This window comes from Athene cunicularia (assembly GCF_003259725.1).
Source record: "Athene cunicularia isolate RWA chromosome 4 unlocalized genomic scaffold, athCun1 chr4_part1, whole genome shotgun sequence".
NCBI classification, from domain to species: domain Eukaryota; kingdom Metazoa; phylum Chordata; class Aves; order Strigiformes; family Strigidae; genus Athene; species Athene cunicularia.
Window position 1 is genome coordinate 22,374,528 of NW_020799098.1, and position 19,325 is coordinate 22,393,852.

A 19,325-nucleotide genomic window follows, 5' to 3' on the forward strand; every position below is an offset into this window, starting at 1 on the left:
CTTTGCATTTGAAACATATATTAAGTAAAAAAAAAAAAAAAAAGTTATTTGTAGTTAATGTTAACTATAGAAAATGAAGATACTGTCTCAACAAGATACTATAGAAACTGTGAACTCCTACATGATGTTCTTTGATTGACTTTTTTACTTGCATATCTTTGTCATTCTTTTCATAAGAATGATATCACTAAAAAGTTTAATTTTGCAAGATCAAATAAAATGTTAAGTACCACCATCTCAGCATTAATTTTATTTAACATGTTCTTGGAATTATTTAGAATCACAGGACTAGTAAAATACAGTTATCTACAAAGAGAATTTTGATATTACTTGTGCTTCCATAATCCAGAATTTTAAGATTTGAATGTATTTCATTTGGTCACTCTTACTGCAACAGTTATGTTAACTCATCCTTAGTGCATAAATTATACACTGAGGATCCACAATTTCCATAAAACTAAGTTTATAAAGACAGTTTCCAGAATGCTGGTGTTTGGATAATTTTCTTATCAGTTTGTCTTTCCACGTTTGGGGTATTGGCTTCTCCTTCAATACTATGCTGTATTGGGTTTGAATATCAAAGTTTTGGTAGTGGGGGATTACAGGGGTGGCTTCTGTGAGAAGCTGCTTGAAGCTTCCCCTGTGTCCGATAGAGTCAGTGCCAGCCGGCTCCAGGATGGACCCACCACTGGCCAAGGCTGAGCCCACCAGCAACGGTGGTAACAGCTGTGATAACGTATTTAAAGGGAAAAACTGCTGCACAACAGCAGATGGGAGGGAAAAGTGAGAATGTGTGAGAGAAACACCTCTGCAGACACCAAGGTCAGTGCAGAAGGAGGTGCAGGAGGTGCTCCAGGCACAGAGCAGAGGTTCCCCTGCAGCCCGCGGTGCAGCCCATGGTGAGGCAGCTCTGCCCTCAGCCCGTGGGGATGCACGGTGGAGCAGATCCAGGGGACGACACCACGTCGGAGCAGGGGGATGTGCCTGAAGGAGGCTGTGACCATGTGGAGAGCCCATGCTGGAGCAGGCTCCTGGCAGGACCTGTGGCCTCATGGAGAGAAGAGCCCACACTGCAGCAGGGTTTTGGCAGGACTTGTGACCCTGTGACAATCCATTCCTGAAGAACTGCACCCCATGAAAAGGACCTGCACTGAAGCAGTTCATGAACTGCAGCCCGTGGGAAGGACCCACACTGAAGATGTTTATTGAAGACTGTGTCTCAGGGGTGGGACTCATGATGGAACAGATGAAGAATTTGAGGAGGAAGAAGCAGCAACATGTGATGAACTGACATCCACCACCATTCCCTGTTCCCCTCTGCCACTGTGGGGAGGAGGTAGAGAGGCTGGGAGTGAAACTGAGCCTGGGTCGAAGGGAGGGGTGGGAGGAAGGTGTTTTAAGATTCACCTCTATTTCTCATTACCCTACTCTGATTTGACCGGTAATACATTAAATTAATTTTCCCCAAGCCAAGATGGTAATTGGTGAGTGATGGTAATTGGTGAGTGATCTCTCCCTGTCCTTATCTAAACCCGTGAGCCTCTCATCATATTTTTCTCTCCCCTGTCCAGCTGAAGAGGGAAAGTTATAGAGCAGCTTTGGTGGGCACCTGGCATCCAGCCAAGATCAACCCACCACATATGCGTAATTAAATGATAAATGATCCATACAAATGTTTGCAGTGTTTAGGCACTCTGTCATAAAAATCAGAGTCTGGAATACATCTATGTCTGAATTATAATTTTAAGAATTCATAAGTATATAGCCTTATAATTAGTAATCTTAATTATTATAATGATATTAAAATGAAATTAAATTTAAAAATTAAAAAAAAAAAATTAAAACCACCACTTATAAGAAAATACATATAATGTCAGACTTCATAACCTTTGGGCAGAATCAAGAATTTATTAATACTTTTGCCAGACCTGATCCTGACCCTGACTTTCTTGGCTCCTTGTCCTGGATCCTTGCAGGTGAGGCCACTTCTCTGTCCTGTCCTGCTGTGACTCTTGGCACTCAGCTCACCTTCCCATGTGGAGCAACCAGCCCTTGCTGCTTGCTTCCAGTTACACAAATTGCCATCCTCACTCCTGCATTCTTCACTCGAAGAGAAGTATGGTGTTTGTAGAGCAGGTTGCTTTGTCTATAGACCTGGGGTCCACATGAGGTTATTTTATGTTTTCTCATCAGTCTCCTTCCTTCCTTCCTTCTCACCATCTGTCAGCTAGACTAACATAAAGGTTGGTCAGACCCATACCATGGATGGCATTCATAGAACTTCATCTGAAGCAGGTGAGGCCTCACTGGTCACTTGGCTACCAGCTCAGACTGAGGCAAGTCCAGACCAAATCTAAAACTCTGCAGTCAGGTCAACACAAAGAAAGAGGTATCTGTTTTGATTTGCATGTAAGTTGCCCACCCATGGCTTTTATTTTACAAATGTTTATCCCACATACCTTGTGGTCACTGTTTCAGAGCAGCTCTTAAACTCTAGCACTTTGAATTAGAATGAATTAACCAAGGCCTCTGACCACCTTAATAGCTCTTCAGTAGAGACTCTCAAGTGTCTTGAAATTTCTTAATGGAAAGGTTCAAAACATTTCTAGGTGTGGAATCACCTATACTGTTCAGAAGGGAATAATTTCTTCCCTCATTTGTTGGCTACATGTATTCTAATGTAGTCCACTTTGGGGCAGATGGAACATTTTGATTTATTTGCAGTGAGAATGCAGCACTGGTATATGGCCCCTTCAGTCATTTTCATCATGTGTGTTATTCAACCAGTTTGTTCCATACAGATGCATGCAGTTATTTCACTCCATGCACAGAACTTTGTAATTTTTCTTGTTAAACTAATGCAAAATAGAATAAAAAAATTTCTTGCTTTTACAGGGATATTTTTAACAGCTCATTGCCTACTCAAGAGTCACATAGACTTTATTTCTCATTTCATGAGCTTTGATAATGTTTTTTTTTTCATTTATTTGAGATGCTAAACAGAACAAATATCCTTTTTTAATTATTATTATTTTATTTTATTTTTATTAAGAAGCTGTTCAGTTTCCTCTATGTCCATGAACAGTTAATTGAAAAAGAATATCTGGATAGTTATTGTTGTAAGTTTTATCTTCATTTTGAATTTGAATATCCAGATCTTTACAATTTTCTCCCACTGCATTCACAGAAGAAAATAAGATAGATTTATGATAGCCTAGTTGCTTTAACTATAAAAACTATTTTTAAAAGTTCCCTATCTGGATATTATTTCAGTATTTTAGACTTGATTGTATTTTCTCAGACTTTAGGATATGGAATAAATGTGATCATAAAGAAAGCTTTCAGGGCCTGCTACATAACCAGCTGCAGTCAGATAAGAAGGATTCACGAGTCTCAAAACATAATAACCAAATTTTCCTTGAAGACTAGTTTTCTGCTAAGTGTATCAACTTCTCTTTCAGTTTTGTACTTCAAGACAAAAATATGATCAATTTATGTAATATGACTGGTAGCACAATGAAATATTGCTTAAATAGATTAATACATGAAAAAAAAAATATCTGAGGACGGGAAAAAAAGGTCTCCCTTCTGTTACCTGGGTCACACAGTTTTTCAGTATGGCCATAGCAGATCTTTTACAAGATTATTCCCACACTAGGACAGTACAGTTCAGTCTTATCCAGGCTATTATTAAAAACCTGAAAAAAAGATTGTTTTTTTTTTTTTTGTTTTGCTTTTCCCTTCATAGCACATCTTCACCGTATACCTTACCTTTTTGTAAGAAAGCTTTACATGACACTGGTCAAGGACTGCTTCAGCTTCTGAAATTATCTATGCCTACACACAACTTTCTGTTAGAAACAATTAGCTGTTTCTCTGCTAGTTGTTTTGGTTTTGTTTTTTCTCACAAACTTAGTAGTTATGCATAGAAGAAACAAAATAACAGTTGTACTGACAAAACTGATATGTCATCTTTTATTATTATAGACCTCAATCAATCAAAACATGAAATAATAGTTACTGGCAGAGCGCCTTGTTAAGTAAATAGTTTTAAAGGTATAAACTAGTATATGCTTTAGTTTTCTTATAAAGACTATGAGTAACATCTGCTAATGATACTTTTCATCTCGTATTTCTTTTTTAAAGACATATTAGTGCTGTGATACATTTGATGTTTTACAGAAATTTTTTAGGTCTTCTATTAGCAAGAGAACCAAACCACAACAGGAAGAAAACTAAAACCACCCTTTGAACCACATATAATATTTATGTTCTAAAACTGTTTGCTGAGATATTTGCAATTTTCTTTTGGGGTCAATTACATTTTACAATTTTTCCTTCGGGATATAAAAGCACTCACAAATGTTCTTGCTGGACAGTTGAAATTCTTCAGTTTTGCATAGTTCAATGCCTGAGGTCAATAGTGAAGAGACCTAGTCTTGGACTGGATTCAACCACTTAATATCCGCCTAAAGTTTCTGGAACTATTGAGGGTCCCCTGCATTGAAATGCTGAATGTGGCATTCTGATTAATAGTAAAAGAAAAAAAAATTTTCTGTTCTGTTTAGTATTCTATAAAAGATTCTGAAGTACATAGGAAAGTTCTGTCTCAGTGTAAGTTTTAACCCTCCTCAACAACTGTCATTTGTTAGCTTATTGCCTTTTTCCATAAAGTAAGGTTATAGGTAAATTTTTTTTCATTCTCTGCCACAGATATTTTTGGCAGGTTTGCTGAAGGAAAAAATACATACTACCTTCCTGCAAAAAGGCTAAAGATGATAAAATCTAGTGCAAAATTTGTAACTCAGTAGTTAACAAACAAGAAAACACCTTTTTAAAAATAGTTAATTTTACCTGGTATTGTGAATAACAAATACAACAGGTTGGGAAGGAACAGAAAGATTTTGCTAAACATGTATCTTTTTTATGCAGCCTTACAAAATTTTCTTACCATTTTGCTCTTTACATTCTCTCCTATAACTGTGTTGTACCTCTAAGTGAAAAGGAATCTTTTGGTGAAAACAAATAACTAATGTTTGCATATTTTTAACCATCTAAAATCTTTCCTACAGCTGTGTTAATTTCTCAGACTAGCTTTATATTTTTAAGTGGCATTACGCCGATATACTTTCCTCCTGTCAGTTAAAGATTTATTGCTGTGCTGAAAGCTGAACAATAAAATTATCTCACAGAAAGGTACCACCCATAGTTAAATGCTTTTTATCAAGATTAAATGAATGCACGGGACTTTTTTTTTTTTTTTTTTAAAGGTGTTGTTTTGTTGATCTGGTTTTCTTCAGTTCTTGGGACTTTTTTTGAGATATCTATAAAACAGAAAAGTACTGCATAAATATGAACTCATATATGTCTTCAGGTTCAAAATCTCACCTAATGTGCAGATTCCTATGTGGAGAAATGCTTTGGTTATAGTTGTATGACTGAAAGAATGGAAAAGCAGTGCTAATTACAAAGGAATAAATAAGAAAACGGTGATTGAGATGGATAAATATACTCAGCCATGCCTGCAACAAACAAAGAAAGTAAGCTGATAGTTAAAAACACAGTAAGGAGGGAAATTTCTTCTACAACTTGATTTTTGAAGAATCCACTCAGTAGATGCTCTAGATTTTCAGATTTATTTGTGTGTGTGTGGCACCCAAATTTTCTATCAGAAAAATATTTAAAGTTATTTCTTTCTCCTGAGCTCTTAGATCTCCAAATTGGCTGACTACCTTTTAGTCACAGAACTCTTTCTTATACTGTCTTTACATTCAAAACCTTAGCCAGATATGCTTGTGTTTTAATGATGCATTGTGGTTTTGTTTCAGTCAACAGTCCAGATAGAGCTCAAATTTATATAGTGTTCTTGTGTCTGCCTTACTCTCTCTAAGTGCGTTCCTGTATAACACAACATTAATTCATTTACTAGCTTCTAATGGAAATCATATGAACAGAAAATCTTGGTACTGAGCTGCTTTCTCCTTTGCTGTTGACTCAGTGTTATTACTCTGTGTTTACAGTGCACACTGGACAATGTCCATGGAACCTTCTCTGCATTTTCTCATAGTCCATTCATGGAAGTTTCTACTAAATGCTCTCAATATTCCAGAACTGCCATTAAAAGATGTAGATGCCCCACCATTTGAATTATTTAAATTTATTTAAATTAATGCAAATTACCATTATTCAGTGCTGTCATACATGGGTGTAAAAAAGCACAGATAAGAGAGTTAAATTTGTTTAAAGGTGACTGGGTAGGCTAAGGATTCTTCTCAGTAGTGTCATTAGTCACACAGCTTTGTTTTAAACTTACTGTCATGTAATTTCTTGCCCTACACGTAAAAATTTTACATCATCTTTTTTTCATCAACCCTTTCTTTTCTCCTAGGCTTGAGAATTCTTACATTGTTTAGGCTCACTACATTGTAACTGATGTTACATTCAAAACCCTTCTACAGGCAAAAGAGAACACACCATATACATAGAGCAAAGAATATATTGGTAATCTGGATAATGTTATAACAATGTAGTAGACTATCTCATTAACACAGGAAGACACCATTAATATTGTTATCAAAACGTTTATACTAAAGCTCGTTGCTATCTGTCTTGGAATCATCCTTGCAAATGTCTTTCTGCAGACACTGTCAGGTGGCTTTTGTAAGTAGTTGCAAAAATCAGGTTCCCTGGGCTACACCAGAACCAGCCTTACACCGAAGAGAGAAGTAGCTTCACTCACATTAACTCCAGAGGAAAGGATCAGGTAGGAATCAAAAGATAGAGCATGATCGAAAGTGTGCAAATGAAAAGGGATTTGAAATAAGTATGACTCAATATGAAATAAAAAGCTGAATCATCAACATGAAATGTACCAGTTTACTCCTTACTGGTTTAAAAACAACTTGTCAGATTTTATATAATTTAGCTAATACTGAACTTGGTACATTGACCTTTGTTGTGCCTGTGTGTTGTCAATATTTTTCCGTTTTCTGCATTGTTATACTTGTTTGTTTCCTTCAAGATGACTAGGAAAAAAAAAAAGGAGGAAAACATATTTGTAAAAATTTAGCTTTCAAGACTCTTGCACTGATAAAAGGAGAACTCAGACAACTGCCTTAAAAAAAAAAAAAAAATATATACTTTGAATGGTCTTTGACATCGGTGGGCTTCTTTGTTCATAATTAAGATCTGCTGCAGATTTTGGGCATTGGATGTGATTTTAAAGGACATTATCTTCTGTAGATATAGCATATAATATTTACTAGTTTTTGAGTATTAATTATCTAAAATATATGAGAGTCAATCTTTCTGTTGAACCTTTCAGAGTTTTATGAATCTATATGACCAGTACAGAAATTACATGTGATGTGACACATTGCAAAAATATTTGGTAATGCAGTAGAAAAATGCATATATAGAATATACATATATTTAATTCAGTTCTATTAGTAAGTACTACTGAAATCTGTGTGTCTATTTACATGTCTAAATCCATTGTATTGTTAATATTTTTGTGCTGTAATTTATGTAACAGTGTTATTCTATGGCTCAAAATCTAAAATGCTTGGTTGTTTGTTTTTCTTTCAAGAATAAAAAGACCAAAGAAACTATAATACACCTCCAAAGAGGATTCTTTTATTTACATTGAAAAGCATATAGGTATGATAATTGTTATCAAAACTTAATAGCTTACAAAGGAAACTACCTCAATATCCTTATTGAAAATAAGTGTTTTTAAAATGATGTTTCTGATTGGTTTTGTGAATAAAGACTTCTATACATGAACAAAAAAGCCCAAAACCCAAAACCCACAACACCCCCCACCCCCACCCCCCCTAAATACACAAAAGAACAATAGCAGGTGGAAGAAACCCCCAAAAAAATAATCAGAGCAATTGGAATCTCACATTAGAGCAATGAGCCCCATGGGCTGGAGGTGAGACCCACAGGGTGAATCAAGGTCAACAGCTCTCAGGATTTCCTTTTAAACTGAGGGGAATCACTGCCTGACAGTGCGGGACTCTATGATACAAGGCAAAAGCCTCTTGGGATTACATAAGACTTATTACGGGATGTTTAGAGAACAAACCAAAGGTGGGGAAAAGGGGAATCAAAGGGGTTTGAGGAGGAACACACATGGTGAAACAGATGGATAAGGAGATAAAAGTTACTGGGTTGCATGTAAATGCTGCTGATCAGAATGTTTGTCTGGCCATGCCTGTACCTTTCCTCACAGTCTGTCCTCCATTATTAACTCTTTTCCTGGATGAGTGGATCTCTCTTTTGCATGAACATGCACATATGGAGGTCTGAGTGCCAGTGACAGGAGTCATATCACAGGTCAGAGAGCCTGCGTGTCTGTGCTGTCAGAGACTAGAGTCCATGCATACTGTATATGTAGACGTTAGTGTGTACCATTAGCAAAAATCAAGCTATGGTACCTGCCCAGTAGGCTAAGAGGTTTAGGAGCCACTGCATTCAAGTGGCTATAAATCTGGGCTGGATACAGGAGAGAATAAAGTCTGGGAGTTGGCTATGGCAGTGGCCAGGAGGTCCAAGTCAGACCACTGGTCTGGGGATCAGTGGAGAGAACTCTTTTTGTATGTCTGTCTTTCTACCTGATGTATCTGGAGATGGTAATATAGGAGGCATCTATGAAAAATATCTTTTTACAGCTAAAAGACTATGTGTGTCACAAAAAAAAATAATGGAAACAGCATGATTTATGTGTATGCTGTCAGTACCCAGCTATGAAATAGAAGTCTTCCTAGTATTAGAAACGCCGAACTCTATGCATATATATGTTGGATATGCATTGCATCAGGATAAAAAGTACAATTTTTACATCATTTATCTCATCCTGAGTTATACATCTCAGGAAGCTGTCATAGCTCTTTGTGAGAGTATTGTTCTCTCTTCACTCTTTTTTTCACCAAATACAGACAAAAAACAGACCACAGGCTGGTCACAGCTGGTCACCCACAGTCTTGGCTAAACTAACTGTTAGACTGCTAGAGTGGATTGTATCTTGGTGTCAGATAGATCATACCTTGGTGTATGCTTTGCTTTACTTCACACATTTTTTTATTATTAATTTAAGATTTATGGACTTGTATATAGTACAGATTTTGTGTAAAATACAGAAAAATTGTGCATATTTTCTATAATTAATTTTTACGTGAACATAAATATATGTAATAGTTAATACTAATAATCTAAAACTGTTGTACTAATAACGAATATTTTAATTGTTTTGTTTTCTTGTTATCAGATTTGATTTCTGAAGGCCCTTCCAAGAGATTGATAGTATTTGGTGAAGTATGTGCTTTTCTTCTTGTGATGGTTTTGACTGGGATAGAGTTAAGTTTCTTCATAGTAACCAGTATGGGGCTATGGTTTGGATTTATGTTGAAAACAGTTTTAATAATACAGAGATGTTTTAGTCACTGCTGAGCAGAGCTAAGGCCTTTTCTGCTTCTCACCCCACCCCACCAGCAAGTAGGCTGGGGGTGCACAAGAAGTTGGGAGGGGACACAGGTGGGACAGCTGACCCCAACTGACCGAAGGGATATTCCATACCGTATGATGTCATGCTCAGCGTATAAAGCTGGGGGAAAAAGAACGAAAGGGGAGACATTCAGAGTGATGGCATTTGTCTTCCCAAGTCACCATTATGCGCAGTGGAGCCCTGCTTTCCTGAAGATGGCTGAACACCTACCTGCTGATGGGAAGTGGTAAATTAATTATTTGCTTTGCTTTGCATGCATGTGAGGCTTTTGCTTTATTTATTAAACTGTCTTTATCTCAACCCACAAGTTTTCTCGATTTTACCCTTCCAATTCTCTCCTCGATCCTATTGGAATGGAGGTGGGCAAGCGATTTTGTGGTGCTTAGTTTCCAGTTGGGGTAAAACCACAACAATTCTTTATAAGATACCTTTTCTGTACTCTACTGGTGCTTAAAGATCCATAAATCCTTAGAATATTAAGAACTGAGTCCTCAAGTGTTTTCAGTCATCTGGAATCATAATTACATGGTAGAATGCTGGGCAAAAGATTTATAAATAGTAAAGCAATGAAGCACTGCAGATTTTCAGGGTAAAAACTATCAAAGTCAAACAAGGTGGGGTTTTTTTGTGTGTGTTTCCAGGAAGGGAGTGTGAGTGTGGGGAGGTGTATTTGTTTTTTCTTCCTGTATTGTATCTTTCAACTGTAAATTCACGGAAAACTTTGATGTGATTTTAGTGAACTGTGATGATGTGTATTTGGATTACAGAGTGTGGTGTCACAATCTTTGGAAGAATTGCTATCAAAAATAAAGTTTTTTAGTACATGTGTGTCACAAAGGTAAATAATTCAATCTAATCTACTACATCTAGGGATGGATACAGCATTTATCTGAATGAAGATGCTGCAGAGCTAGCAAATCTGTCATTTCATATAAGAACATTTGCTACACAGATGGGCAAAAAAAGGGACTTACACTTCTTTGTATCTTTTTTTGCTGGTATCAGAAATCAGATCATTGGGTCCTGAAAATGATATCAAACAACAAATACAAATATAAACATGTGAAAGGAGATGATAGGGAAGAGATAGTGCAGAATCTTTGTCGCTTTTTCATTTGTTTGCTTGTTTTTTCTTGCAAAACCATTTAATAAATAATTTGGGACTTATTATGCCTTTATTCAGAATTTTGAATTTTGTTTTATATATTCAGTGTTGCACTTGTCAGAAACATAACCACAATTTAAATTATCCTATCTCTGTTTAAGATAGGTTTGAGCTTGAAGGTACGAATGGAAATCTGGAACTGTTGCTGTTCTCACTGATAAGCGAAGTCTGCATGCATTTAGCACTTCATGCTAAATCTGTAATGAATGGACTGAGTAATTAGGTTTAATAGAACTGTTAAGAGGAATGTTAATACAGAAACTCTCCCTTTTACATAATAATGTAAATGAAACGTGGAGACATTACATATTTTTTGCAATGATTTAATAATCAGAGTAAAGCTTTGAAAAGAAAATAAACTATGCTTGCTGTCTTGTTTCATGTAACTGTGTTACAGTACACCTTTAGAAGGTGAAAATAAACATTGACTGTGATATAGATAGCTTTGCCATGACAAGCATCAAAATTATGATTTATAACCTAAAATCATTGCATAAACTTCTAAGTCATAAAAGTACATTGATAATATTGGGAGATTTTGGGATTCACAGTCCCACAATTTTAAAGTTGCCTTCAACAAACATAATGCCTAAAATGTTACACAGATTTTCCCAAATCACTTGTTTTCAAGAATGAGACTTAAAATAGAAGATTTTATAATATCTGTATGGTAATTGTATTTTTTACAGAAATAGAAGAGAGAACAGTTCAGTGCGGCGGGCAGAGGAAGCAAGCAGCCGATTCAATGTGAATGATAGAGCAAGCTTCAACTTTATTGAAAGAAATCACACCTTATATAAGCACTCTACAATAATCATGCATACTACTCACAAATCTATTGGATACATGTAAAAGGCTACATTATAATATCCCAGCCCCTTGTGGCATTTCAGGCATGTCACAACATCTTCCCTCCTCTGGCCTGCTTTCTTTCCCAAGATTGTTTATCATCACACTCAAGGCCATTGTGTACCTCAGTTTTTCTCTTTGTTAACATAACAGTCCTTTGTTAGCATAACTGTACCCTGGGTTTTTTCCTCTGTTTACCTCAGATGTCTGCAATCAGGTCCTGCAGAGACCCATGGCCTTGCTCTCTACAAGACATTCTCCAACAGTTCTGTAATTTTACAGAAAGACAGGAGTGGAGGAAGTGACCTGTTTACACATCCAGCAAACCTGTATTTAAATCATTGCTTTTCTTAAGTTCTTCTTCCATTAAGAATACAGTGTTCTTAATCTTTTAATAAGGTCATTTGTAATGAACTCTAACATTATGCATACATAAAATGAGGGGAAATACAGGTTAGAATTATTTTCATATCTAAGTTTCTCAGTTGGACTCTACCTGAATTATAATAATTTAGATGTGGAAAGTAAAAACTTACTCCATTGAAATCAACAGAGAGTTTACTATTACCTTTCCTTATGACAGAATTTTATCCAGGCTATGTGATTCAGATTCATCTCTATACTTCTGGTCCACCAGTCAGAAAGAAGAAAGGTGTCTCATACAACCCAGGACCTCAGGAACATGATGAACTGCTGCAGTTTATTCCAGAATCATTCTCAACAGTACTTCCTTTTCCTCCTAATTTAGTACTAGGAGGGTCTATTCCTTCAATTTATTCTGAGGCAAAATATTGGAAAAACTGTAAGGCCTGTAAGAAGATTCAAGTTAGAAAGGACCTCAGGATTCCCCAAACAGTCATCTGTGAGGTCAGATCACGCTGCTTAGGGTTTAATCTTGTTAGGTCTAAAAAAGCCTTCAAGGCAGTAGAGTAACTGGTCGTAATTTCTCTCATTTCAATTTATGACTGTTATTCCTCATCTTCTCTCCATGCACCTGAGAGCCACTCTGCCTTCTTGATAAGCTTTCTTTATAAGGTTCTCTCCAGCTGCAGGGCTGCTGTTAGATTCACCCAAAACTGCCTTTTCTCCAGGCTGAACAAGCCCAGTTCCAACAGCCTCTCCTCACAGGCAAGTGCTCCAGTCCCTGACCAGCCTGGTGTCCCTCTACTGAATTCATCCATGTTCATCAGCGTCTCTTCTCTCTCAGAGGCCCACAAAACTTGATACAGGAGTCTAAATGTGGTCTTGCAAGTGCTGAGGAGAGAGGAATGACCACTCCCTGCCATCTAATGCCCATGTTCTTATTATAGCAGCCAAGGTTGATCTTGGCCTTTTTTACTGACAGGGCACACTGCTGGCTCACGGCCAGTTTGTAATCCATTCGCAATTATTTTTGGGTCATACCGCCAGACTGCCTAGGTTTCTCTGGATGACAATCCTGCCCTCAAATGTTTTGACTGGTCTGCCCTTCAATTTGTAGTCCTCTAGATATTAAACTGCAGAAGTTAATTTTCTTCTAACTATGTTTTTTCTGATTCCCTTAGGTGGTTTTGTAATAAATATTAAAGTATGTGATTTGTGAAACAGAGATTTTTATTCCCTGTACTTTGAATACAGGAACTGAGAAACTTTCTCTTTTGGAAGAAGAGTGAGAAAATATACAGGCAACAGAAAAGGTACAGCAGCAAAGTTCTATGTCACACAAAGCAAAAGGAATTTAGATGGAATATTAACAAATATAAAAGGAAAATACTACTCCCACCAGCCCTCATTGCTAATTATGTTCACTTGTTATTTATCTTGATTTTAAACTAAGAAAACTAGGATTACGTAGCTCAATTTGTAATTACTTTAAGTTTTTTTTCAGATGTTAGATGACAAATTCATTTTGGAAGGATACACATTTTTCAATGTGGACATGCTCATTGATAAAGACCTCTGTATTTTCTAGCAAAGTAAATTTATTTCACTTGTGGCAGGACTTTTCTTCAGCCTGTATTCTGAAACTTTAATTGACTGTGCAGTTGTCAGTTACTAAGACAGGAAAAAACCCAAACTTCTTCAATGGCTATGAAAAATACAATATTGGGTTGAATGCTTTTTGAAACAATGGATTAAAAAGCAGTGGATGATTCCTTTTTGCATTCATATTAACTGCACCGTTATTATTATTTTTAAGTTTCTATTCAACACTTGTGAAAATAAAGTAATTTAAAATAAAATTTAAAAAAAAAAAATACTCTGGATGGAAGTGGGAGATAGAGACATTACATTCCAATCAGTTTGTACATCATGTTTTTATAAAACTACAGCACAATAGCAATCTGCAAAGGTGGACAAAGTACATATATAGTCACATCTATAAATAGTCACCTAAACTCAGAAGAAATAATAAATATTGTAGTTTGTAGTTTTAGAATGACATATGTTTACTAAATTTTATCACAAGATTAAACTAATAACAAAGAATCAGGACAGCTCACTGTAATGATACACTCTTGAGAATCTTTTCACCCCATAGCTAAAGATTTCAGCGTGTTTTAATGTCTCTCAGTGTTAGAGAAACTGAATGAGTCAGAATACCAAATACAGTCTCTGTTTGTCTCTTTCTCCTGTGACACACCATATACATAATTTGTGTTACATCTCAACACGGGAGCCACACTGCCATCTTTAGAATGTGCAAGAAAAGTAATTTACCTCATATTTCATATGGAAAACAACCAGTCAGCACATCACTCTCAAGAGGGTGGTATGCAGTATTATATACTATACATGATATATAATAGATATACTACATACTGTACACTATATTTTTCTCAGGATGGAAGAAGTGAAGGGGAATCAGTTGATGTGTGTGCCAGACAGAGAGAAATGAGTAGACTATATGTTTAGCTGCATGAGTCTAGAGCAGTGAAAGAGGATCTGGTGGAAAATATATTGCTTTTTTCCTACAACCTCTAATGGGATTCCCTGAGAAGGTGAATCTTAGCATGTGTATGTGTACAAAAAAAAATATCAGATATGTATTGATCTTTTAAATTTATTTTCTGCCATGGAAATATTCAAGTCTGGAATATTTGAGACTGGGCTATTGACACAAGATTTTCATCTCAATGACTATAGATTTTAATTTTCAGTTATTTGCTAGAGTAAACATGTTATCTGACAGACAGATTAGGAGAAATACAGTCATTACTTTATAACCTTCATCAAAGATCCAGTGAGGAAAACTATCTTATGGAAAGCATTGAAAAATTCAACAAGGATAATATTTTAATACTTGCTGACAAATTAAAACATGACGTTAGAACAAATTTCTTAGTTGCTGTTCTTTTTAAGTATCTTTTTATGAATCTATTGTGAAAGGGAGCTAAAGAATACCTATAAAAGAGACTACAGATGCCATAACAAGTCTTAAAAATGTTATCACAGACAGCAAAAATGTTTCTAAATAGAACACACAATTCTTAAATGAGAATATGGAATTTTCTAAATAAGAAATTGAGATTTCATCTTTCAAAATGTTGAGACCTGGGGAGCTAGAACTAAGAATTTTGCTCTGTCATTAAAATGGGTTCCGTTTGGCTGGAAAATAGACAAAACCTGAAACATGACCTAAGAAAACAAACAGTGTATTAGCCCAAGTATATGAAGGACTTGGCCATGAAAGAAAAGTTTATCCTGATTTTGAAATAGTCTTCAGTGTATATTTTTGACACAAAAAATGTCTTTTATAATTTGAATACAACCTTATTTATCTGTTGAGAAGGTTCACAATAAGAAAAATACAGCTGTTGTTTAACAAAATAATTAGAACCCTGTTGGTAAGATTGAATACAGAATTGTCTATGGCATGACATTTCCTAGATTGTTTTAAATGAGTTGAGAACTATATGATTGTACATTATAATATATAATTTTAATACAGGTATTTTGCTGTGACATTTGTGATTATAATGTAATTTCATAGTAGTTGGTTAGGACACTCATAATTTTCAATATTATCAAGCAATAGTGAGAAACTAACCTTGTAAAAATGCAAAAACATAAATGGGCATCAATGTCAGAGCTCTACTGAATTGAGTGTAGAACTATGGCGATTTATATAAAGCAAAGTACTCTCCTAAGAGGCAAAGGTCCTTAATTCAGCAAAATTATTAAAAACAGCCAGATGTAAAGTGAATAAAGAGTTCTATTAAATGTAACAATTTACAATATGTTGCTGAATGTATGTCTGAGAAAAGTACAAGCATTTACAAAATGCTGTAAGAAAGAACAGAGAATTCTGACAGAACTATTACTGAATAAGAAAGAAATCTTCACCAAATAGGCGTATTGTCCAACAGATATTTCCATCAGAGTTGTTTATTTTTCCCCTAGAGATAACTGTAATCTAAATATCCTGCATTCATAAAGAGATCTGAATAATACTTCAAGATATAGAAAAAAATGTACAGAAAATGACAGAAAATTACTGTCACAAATAGGATAATTAATATATACTGGGTTTATTGATTTCTTGGAAGAAGTTCCTGATTGGAAGAAAAAAAAAAAAAAAACCAAAATAAAAAATACAACTGAGATAACTGCTGCCTGGAGAAAATATTTTTTATCACTTTTTTTTCATTCTTCACATATTGTATTATTTGAAAATGATGTTAGTCTACTTATAAGTGTTATTATTATTCTTTTTTTCCTGTTCTTTTTATTGGAATTGGTGTCATTAATTTCTTCAAAATCTCTGTTACAAGCTGCTTGTAAAGGTAATATAAGGAGCAGTCACTTAATAGATCCCATTTGTTCATGGCTCAAGGCCCCCTGTTGTAAAAAATATACTACCAGTTCACAAGCTCTGTATCTTAGAAAAATGAAGGAGAAAGCATAACATTAAGATCCTCTGTAACTGAATTTACAAATATTCCTTCAGAATGAAACATAATTCCTGAAGAAGATAGACTTATTTATAAACTGTAGTGTACATTTCCTAAATTGTTTGTACCCTGCTATGTCATCTTTCCAGCAGATATCAGGGTGATTAGTCCCCCATGAGGGCAAGAGCCTATGAACATGAGGCTTTTTCTGGTTGTTTGAAGAAAACCTCATCTACTTTTTCTCCCTGATGAGGAACTGCAGGTCACAGGTGACCCATACCAGAGCAGAGGGCAGTAAGAAGCAAACCGCAGTCGAGGAAAAAGATTAAGAAGTGGGGAGCAGCAGAAATAAACCACTAGAGTGCAATATCAACATTCTGCACCTTCTATTTTTCCCCAAAGTAGCTGGGAAGGACTGAGCAAAGATGTGATGAAAACAAGAGGGGCTCAGAGTAGGAAAGGGAGACGAGATGTGTTGAACTGAGCTGAGCATGGGGGATGGGGAAGAAAAACATCTCCTTAAGTGCTTGCTTAAATTACTTCTTTTTCCCTTCAATACCCAAAACATAAATTAAAACTTTGCTAACTGGCAATAAAATAAATTAACTGAAACTCCATGAATTGAATCTGGTTTCAGACTGGACTTCACAGGCGGAGAAAAAGTATGGAAGAGGGCATGTTGAATAAATGTAATCACTGAACAAAATTTCATCCCTCATATTTTCCTCTCCATTCCCATTATAGAATTCGCAATAATTTTGTAAGGACTCAAATGCATTCCTTTGTTTATTACACTTTTTCTTTCTTTTTTTCCTCATAAAAACATATAGTCTACGTGTTTTGCAATCCCTTTTACAGATGTATCCCATTTACATCTAAAATGACATGACATTATTCATATGAACTAATGTAAAAATATGGAAACACATTGTTTATTGGAACTGTTATATCATCTTTATTACGTTAGCATATTCATTTTACATTTAAATACTAGTATAAAAAGCAATATGAAAGAACAATGGAATACAACCAAATCAAAAATAGAGGGAATTACAAATATAAAGGTGATAAAACAAAACTTGGAGATGCTCATGCATGTAAACAGGAAAAAAAGATGCATGGGTATGTATTTCAGAACTATTCAAGGATAATTATTTATTTTCTTCTCAGGATACATTAGGTTGAGTACAACAGTCCTTAGAAAGTAAGACTGAATTCAGTAATAAATTTATGGAGCACAGATCACATATATATTTGATTTATATATATAATCCAGTATAGTCAATGTATATATTAATAAATAAATTATATTTCATTACATATTATACATATGTATAATATATGTGTATATATAAAATAATTATCCAAGGTAGCCAATGTTTAATATTATACCAAAAATATTGGTATAATATTTTAAAAATGGCTACCTTGGATAATTACAATTTTGAGTTCTTTAAGTCATAATTTTCTTACTATGAGATTAAACATTTTATGAGGTTTTCTAGGAATTAAGATTCTGAGACAATTGAGTGTCTTGACCAATGATACAGAAGATTGTTTTTAGAAAGTTAACATCAGTAGAATCAGAGCTCAGATTTCCTGACTCAAATGCATTACTAACAGTTTCTAATTTATCATGGGAATAGATTGTTTACCTTTCATCGGTCTTTTTGAGATGCCTGTATAAAATATTTTCTGACATTCTGTACCTCTGCCTGGTAAAGAGCTTATGAAACCATCTACTTAATCATTCTTTATATGTGGGTTGTAGTCCATGACTGGAGCGTGGTGTACTCAGCATTACTCATCTGATAACCAATGCTGACTGACAGATTGAAGTACCTAGAACACTATGTAAGTGATTTGTTTACTAGCTGAGGCTTAATCTGAGACTAAAAAAAAGACAAAGGTGATTCAGAAGGTCCACCATAATTTTTAGTTAAAGTCCCTTGAAACTTGACACAGAACATTAATTTGATGCATACAGGGAAAAATATTCTTACTCATTCCTACGTCACTCACTAGTGTACTGGGTTTGTCTGGGATGGAGTTGACTTTCTTCATAGCAACCCTTGTGGTGTTGCACTTTGGATCTATGGCTAAAACAGTGTTGACAGTACACCAATGATTTGGTATTTGCTGAATTTGGTGAAGGGTCTGGAGCATATGGAATGCATGGAGGACAATGTTCTCACACAGCTGGTGAGTGAGCCGGCCAGGGAAGGTGCCCTCCTGAACCTGCTGCTTGTGAACAGGGAAGAGCTTGGGGAGGGAGGTAAAGGTTGGAGGGCATCTAGGGTGCAGTGATCATGGGATGATTGAGTTTTCAATCCTTGGAGAAACAAAGAGAGGGGTTAGTAAAACTGCCACCTTAGACTTCCGCACAGCTAACTTAAACCTATTCAAGACACTGAGTAACAGAATCCCTTGGGAAGCTGCCCTGAAGGATATGGAAATCCAGGAAGGCTGGTCATACTTCAATAGAGAAGTCTTAAAGGCACAGGAGCAGGCTGTTCCCATGTGCTGAAAAACAAGCAGGTGGGGAAGGAGACCAGCCTGGATAAACAGGAACTTTTTGCTGGATCTCAAGAACAAAAGGAGAATCTATTGTCCTTGGAAGAGGGGCCAGGTCTCTCATGAAGGCTATAAAGATGTAGTGTAGCTATGCAGGAAAAATATTAGGAGAGCCAAAGCACAGCTAGAGCTCAACCTGGCTACAGCTGTTAAAGATAATAAAAAGTGGTTTTATAAATTCGTTATCAGCAAAAGGAGAATTAGGGAAAATATCCCTTCTTTACTGGATGCAGAGGGAAACATGGTAACTAAGGATGAGGACAAGGCTGAGGCCAACTGGAGGAGTTTCAATGAGGCCAAATGCCGGGGGCTGCCCTTGGGCCACAACAACCCCCAGCCTCGCTACAGGCTTGGG